The sequence below is a fragment of the Rhamphochromis sp. 'chilingali' genome, assembly GCF_963969265.1.
Source record: "Rhamphochromis sp. 'chilingali' genome assembly, chromosome: 5".
In the NCBI taxonomy this organism is placed as follows: Eukaryota; Metazoa; Chordata; class Actinopteri; order Cichliformes; family Cichlidae; genus Rhamphochromis; species Rhamphochromis sp. 'chilingali'.
The window spans coordinates 27,504,419-27,510,575 of NC_137932.1; the positions used below are offsets into that span (position 1 = coordinate 27,504,419).

Here is a 6,157-nt window from a genome sequence, read left to right on the forward strand (position 1 = left end):
CACAAACATGCATATACGCTAGAAAAATGATCAAAACTGTGATATGTTTCTTATTTGTTCATTTAGGAAACCCTGATGCTGCAGAGTTTCGCCAAAAACACAAGACTCGCCTAAAGAGGAAGTTCCAGTGTGTGTTTGAGGGGATCGCTAAAGCAGGAAACCCAACCCTTCTGAATCAGATCTACACAGAGCTCTACATCACAGAGGGAGGGACTTCAGATGTGAATGATGAACATGAGGTCAGACAGACTGAAACAGCATCCAGGAAACCAAACAGACCAGAAACGATAATCAGACAAGAAGACATCTTTACAGTCTCACCTGGAAGAGATAAACCAATCAGAACAGTGCTGACAAAGGGAGTGGCTGGCATTGGGAAAACAGTCCTAACACAGAAGATTCCTGCTTCTTTGGTTTCAGTAAAGAAGTGATGAACAAGTTCCACCAATTCTTTACTGAAACCAAAGAAGCAGGAATCTGCAGCTTTGAAGACTTCCAGGTTGTGTTCATCTTTGATGGTCTGGATGAGTGTCGACTTCCTCTGGACTTCCACAAAACTACAATTTTGACTGATGTTACAGAGTCCACCTCAGTGGATGTGCTGCTGATAAACCTCATCAGGGGGAAACTGCTTCCTTCTGCCCGCATCTGGATAACCACACGACCTGCAGCGGCCAATCAGATCCCTCCTTCATGTGTTGACATGGTGACAGAGGTCAGAGGGTTCACTAACCCACAGAAGGAGGAGTATTTCAGGAAGAGATTCAGAGATAAGAAGCAGGTAACCAAGATCTTCTCCCACATCAAGTCATCACGAAGCCTCCACATCATGTGCCACATCCCAGTTTTCTGCTGGATCACTGCTACAGTTCTGGAGGATGTGCTGAAAACCAGTGAGGAAGGTGAGTTGCCCAAGACCCTGACTGAGATGTACATCCACTTCCTGGTGCTTCAAACCAAAGTGAAGATGGTCAAGTATGATGGAGGAGCTGAGACAGATCCACACTGGAGTCTAGAGAGCAGGAAGATTATTGAATCTCTGGGAAAACTGGCTTTTGATCAGCTGCAGAAAGGAAATCTGATCTTCTATGAATCAGACCTGACAGAGTGTGGTATTGACATCAGAGCAGCCTCATTGTACTCAGGAGTGTTCACACAGATCTTTAAAGAAGAGAGAGGACTGTACCAGGACAAGGTGTTCTGCTTCATCCATCTGAGTGTTCAGGAGTTTCTGGCTGCTCTTCATGTCCATCTGACCTTCATCAACTCTGGAGTCAACCTGCTGGAAGATCAACAGGCAACATCTTATTCGCCTGAAGTGTTTACAGAAATACATGAACTAAAATATCTCTACCAGAGTGCTGTGGATAAGGCCTTGGAGAGTCCAAATGGACACCTGGACTTGTTCCTCCGCTTCCTCCTGGGTCTTTCACTGCAGACCAATCAGACTCTCCTACGAGGCTTGCTGACACAGACGGGAAGTAACTCACAGGACACAGCCCAGTACATCAAGAAGATGATCAGTGAGAATCTTTCTGCAGAGAAAAGCATTAATCTGTTCCATTGTCTGAATGAACTGAAGGATCGTTCTCTAGTGGAGGAGATCCAACAGTCCATAAGATATGGTAGTCTTTCTACAAATGAACTGTCTCCATCTCAGTGGTCAGCTGTGGTCTTCATCTTACTGTCATCAGAAGAAGATCTGGATGGATTTGACCTGAAAAAATACTCTTCTTCAGAGGAGCCTCTTCTGAGGCTGCTGCCAGTGGTCAAAGCCTCCAACAAAGCTCTGTGAGTACAAGACATCTACAAACCCATGTATAGAAATGTTTGTGCAGTATAAAGTAGAAATAAAAGAAAACCTAAACACAGAATTATTACAATAGTCATTGAAAATGGTACTAATATTAAAATCACTGTTTGAAAGGTTTTCATTTTGTATTTAATATCAGTAACGCATCAAGGCAAAAAACAAAAGAAGAAAAAAAGACTGGGCAATCTAAAACCTAAAACGACTAATGTTCTTTTTATGCAGGGTATTAAAAGAGCATGACAAATAAACTGAAACTTTTTAAAATAAAAACGGGGAGGACAAATACACTGAACAAAAATATAAACGCAACACTTTTGTTTTTGCTCCCATTCCCCATGGGATGGACGTAGAGACCTAAAATTCATTCCAGATACACAATATAACCATCCCTCCCAAACAGTGGTCACAAATCAGTCCAAATGTGTGGTAGTGGACACATCTGCTATATTGAGATAATCCATCCCACCTCACAGGTGTGCCACATCAGGATGCTGATCTGACATCATGAGTAGTGCACAGGTGTACCTCAGACTGCCCACAACAAAAGGCCACCCTGGAATGTGCAGTTTTTTGCGCTATTGGGGGTCTGGGGACCCAGAACCGGTCAGTATCTGGTGTGACCACCATTTGCCTCATGCAGTGCAACACATCGTCGCATGGAGTCTATCAGATTGTCAATTGTGGCCTGTGGAATGTTGGTCCACTCCACTTCAATGGCTGTGCGAGGTTGTTGGATATTCGTGGGAACTGGTACACGCTGTCGTATACGCCGGTCAAGCACATCCCGAACATGCTCAATGGGTGACATGTCCGGTGAGTATGCTGGCCATGCAAGAACTGGGACATTCTCAGCTGCCATCTGCCCTGAACAATGTGAACCATGATTCATCCGTGAAGCGCACACCTCTCCAACGTGCCAGACGCCATCGAATGTGAGCATTTGCCCACACAAGTCTGTTACAGCGACGAGCTGGAGTCAGGTCAAGACCCCGATGAGGACGACGGGCATGCAGTTGAGCGTCCCTGAGACGGTTTCTGACAGTTTGTGCAGAAATTGTTTGGTTGTGCAAACCAATTGTTCCAGCAGCTGTCTGGGTGGCTGGTCTCAGACGATCTTGGAGGTGAACCTGCTGGATGTGGAGGTCCTGGGCTGGTGTGGTTACACGAGGTCTGCGGTTGTGAGGCCGGTTGGATGTGCTGCCACATTCTCTGAAACGCCTGTGGAGACGGCTTATGGTTGAGAAATGAACATTCAATGCACGGGCGACAGATCTGGTTGACATTCCTGCTGTCAGCATGGCAATTGCACGCTCCCTAATTGCTTGTGGCATCTGTGGCATTTTGCTGTGAGACAAAACTGCACATTCCAGGGTGGCCTTTTGTTGTGGGCAGTCTGAGGTACACCTGTGCACTACTCATGATGTCAGAAGAGCATCCTGATGTGGCACACCTGTGAGGTGGGATGGATTATCTCAATATAGCAGATGTGCCCACTACCACACATTTGGACTGATTTGTGACCACTGTTTGGGAGGGATGGTTATATTGTGTATCTGGAATGAATTTTAGGTCTCTACGTCCATCCCATGGGGAATGGGAGCAAAAACAAAAGTGTTGCGTTTATATTTTTGTTCAGTGTAGTTCAATAATTTAAAAATCTTTCTCATTGCATAACTGCAGATAATTTGGAAATTTAATTGTTCACAGAATCCAGTGAAATGCAGGAAACAAGGATCATCTAAGCAAAAGAACCTTTTGTTAAAATAAATCATTGGAGGGTCTCACAGACACTTTAAAGAACATTGTCGTCTTCCATAAATGCAAATCAAAGTGTTCTATAAACATGTTCTTATGTTCAAAAATGATTTAAATTAAACTGAGATCCCCATAAATATGGTAAGATAAGATATGATGTAAAACAGATGGATAGATTGTTTACTGCTCAATTTCCCTCAGTTTAAACAGGTGACATATTGCCTTTGTATACATTTCAATAAAAAGTCGGAGTTTAATTATTTGCAAATGACCCTTTTAACTTTACCTATGTTCCATGAAGAGGTTTGAACTGCATGTGTTATTCGTCCATTGAAAAACCCCTGGCAGTCAAGGTGCCATGCAAAGTGGCCTTACAGTTCAATGTCTTGTCCAAGACAGATCGAAGAAATATTGGATCAAACCACTAATCCTGTGATCAGTGGACATTCAATTCTACTATCTGAGCAATAGCCTTTTTTTTTTTTTTTTTGGCTTTCATTCTTAAATCTTTCTCAGGCTCAGCTGTTGTAATCTCTCAGAAAGAAGCTGTAAAGCTTTGTCATCAGTTCTCCGCTCCCAGTCCTGTAGGCTGACTGAGCTAGACCTGAGTAACAACAAACTGCAGGATTTAGGAGCGAAGCAGCTGTGTACTGGGCTGGAAAATCCACATTGCAAACTGAAAATTCTCAGGTCAGATTACAGCTAATTTTGGATCAATTAAAGCCTGTTTTCTGTTTATGTCACTTAATGTCACTTTGTGTTAATATCGTCTAAATCAGGCTCTCAGGTTGTATGATCACAGCGGAAGGTTGTGTTGCTTTGGCCTCAGCTATGAGGGGCAACCCCTACCATCTGACAGAGTTGGACCTGAGCTACAACCATCTAGGAGACTTTGGAGTGAGGCTGCTATCGGCTAGACTGAGAGACCTGCTCTCCACACTTGAAACTCTCAGGTAATGAACACACAAAGTATTTTCCCTTGAGTGACAAATGTCCCCAGTGAATGAGTAGACTCATCAACATATTTTGCATCACACCACACTAGGAAGCACAGGCTGTGGAGGAGGAGAGGCCCCAATCTTCATTTCTAGCTTATTGAATTAACCATACATCTGGACAGTTATTTGGTAATTCCCCTTGGATTCTGTTTATCTCGATAAGCTCTTTTATCTAGCGCTTGTTGAAACCTTTCATTTTATAAAAGGCTTTGTGAAGTTTTCTGATACCCTCTGTTTTCTCGAGCTATGAAAAGTTTCCCAAATATAAAAGCTGTCCATTTATCTTTTTTTTTTTTAAAAATAAATTAAAAACTCAAAGTAATACTATATAAATGACTATATTAAATTAAACATTGTACAGTTCATGTTCAACATTTAATACGCGTTGAAAGTTGGATAGACAATCATTGTTTTTGCATTTTGTTCTCCAGGGTGGACCATAGTGGTGAACAGTGGTTAAAACCTGGTCTGAGGAAGTGTAAGTTTGACTAATGATGTGAAACTTTCTAATTAAATCCAAATCATTATCATTAAACTTTCTACAAATGACAGCATATCAGTAATTACAGAATAAAGCCATTAGATGTGTAAGATAAAAACTGTGCCCTCTTGTAAACTTTTTATTTATTCTTGCCTTCAGATGTCTGTGATCTTGAACTGGACACAAACTCAATAAACATAAACCTTAAACTTTCTGAAGACAACAAGATGGTGACAGTTGTGGAGGAGGAGCAACCATATCCTGATCATCCAGACAGATTTGGTTGGTGGCAGCTGCTGTGTAGAAATGGTCTGACTGGTTGTTGTTACTGGGAGGTTGAATGGAAAGGAAGAGTTCACATATCTATTAGTTACAGAGGAATCAGAAGGAGAGGACACAGAACTGACTGCAGGTTTGGAGAGAATGATCGGTCATGGAGTCTGAGCTGCTCTGATACTGTTGGTTACTCCGTCTGGCACAATAACACAGTTACAACCATCTCCTTCTCCTCGCCCTCCTCATCCTCCATGTCTAACAGAGTAGCAGTGTACGTGGACTGTCCTGCTGGGACTCTGTCGTTCTACAGAGTCTCCTCTGACACTCTGATCCACCTCCACACAGTCAACACAACATTCACTGAACCTGTGTATCCTGGGTTTGGATTCTGGTCTTATGGTTCCACATTGTCTCTGTGTTCTTTGAAGAATGAAGAAGAAGAAAACCCTTTGGACATTTAGACACAATCTCAAAGTCTGTAATAGAAATGTCAAACGTTCAAATCATTGATTGTGATTTAATGCTGTTCTATCTTATAAGCAGAAGTAGCTGAACAAATGTTTTTACAGATTTGGTATCAGGACACCAAATATATAAAGCCGTGAAGGTTAATAGTTAAACTGAGTTTTTTAAATTTATTATTCTGCTTTTTTTTTGTGTCAAACACATTTGGTTTACCAAGAGGAGAGACATAGACTCTCTACAGGATCCTCTTGTTACTTTCTTAAATTTAGATATGTATTTATTTTATTGTATTACTCATAATATTATCTGTGTCGTTATGATAGGGCTGATGGGCTGAATCTTTTTAATGACTTGCTTCTGTAAATAAAA

The 6,157-nt window shown here is 41.9% G+C and overlaps 1 pseudogene across 1 annotated transcript; it reads left to right on the forward strand.

Annotated features, from left to right (window-relative positions):
• The first annotated feature begins 234 nt into the window (after positions 1-234).
• Positions 235-5,784, forward strand: LOC308397591 (protein NLRC3-like; annotated as a pseudogene). The gene is made up of 5 exons: positions 235-239; positions 296-1,791; positions 4,085-4,258; positions 4,348-4,521; positions 5,586-5,784. The product of its transcript is annotated as a protein NLRC3-like (transcript).
• The last annotated feature ends 373 nt before the right edge of the window (positions 5,785-6,157 follow it).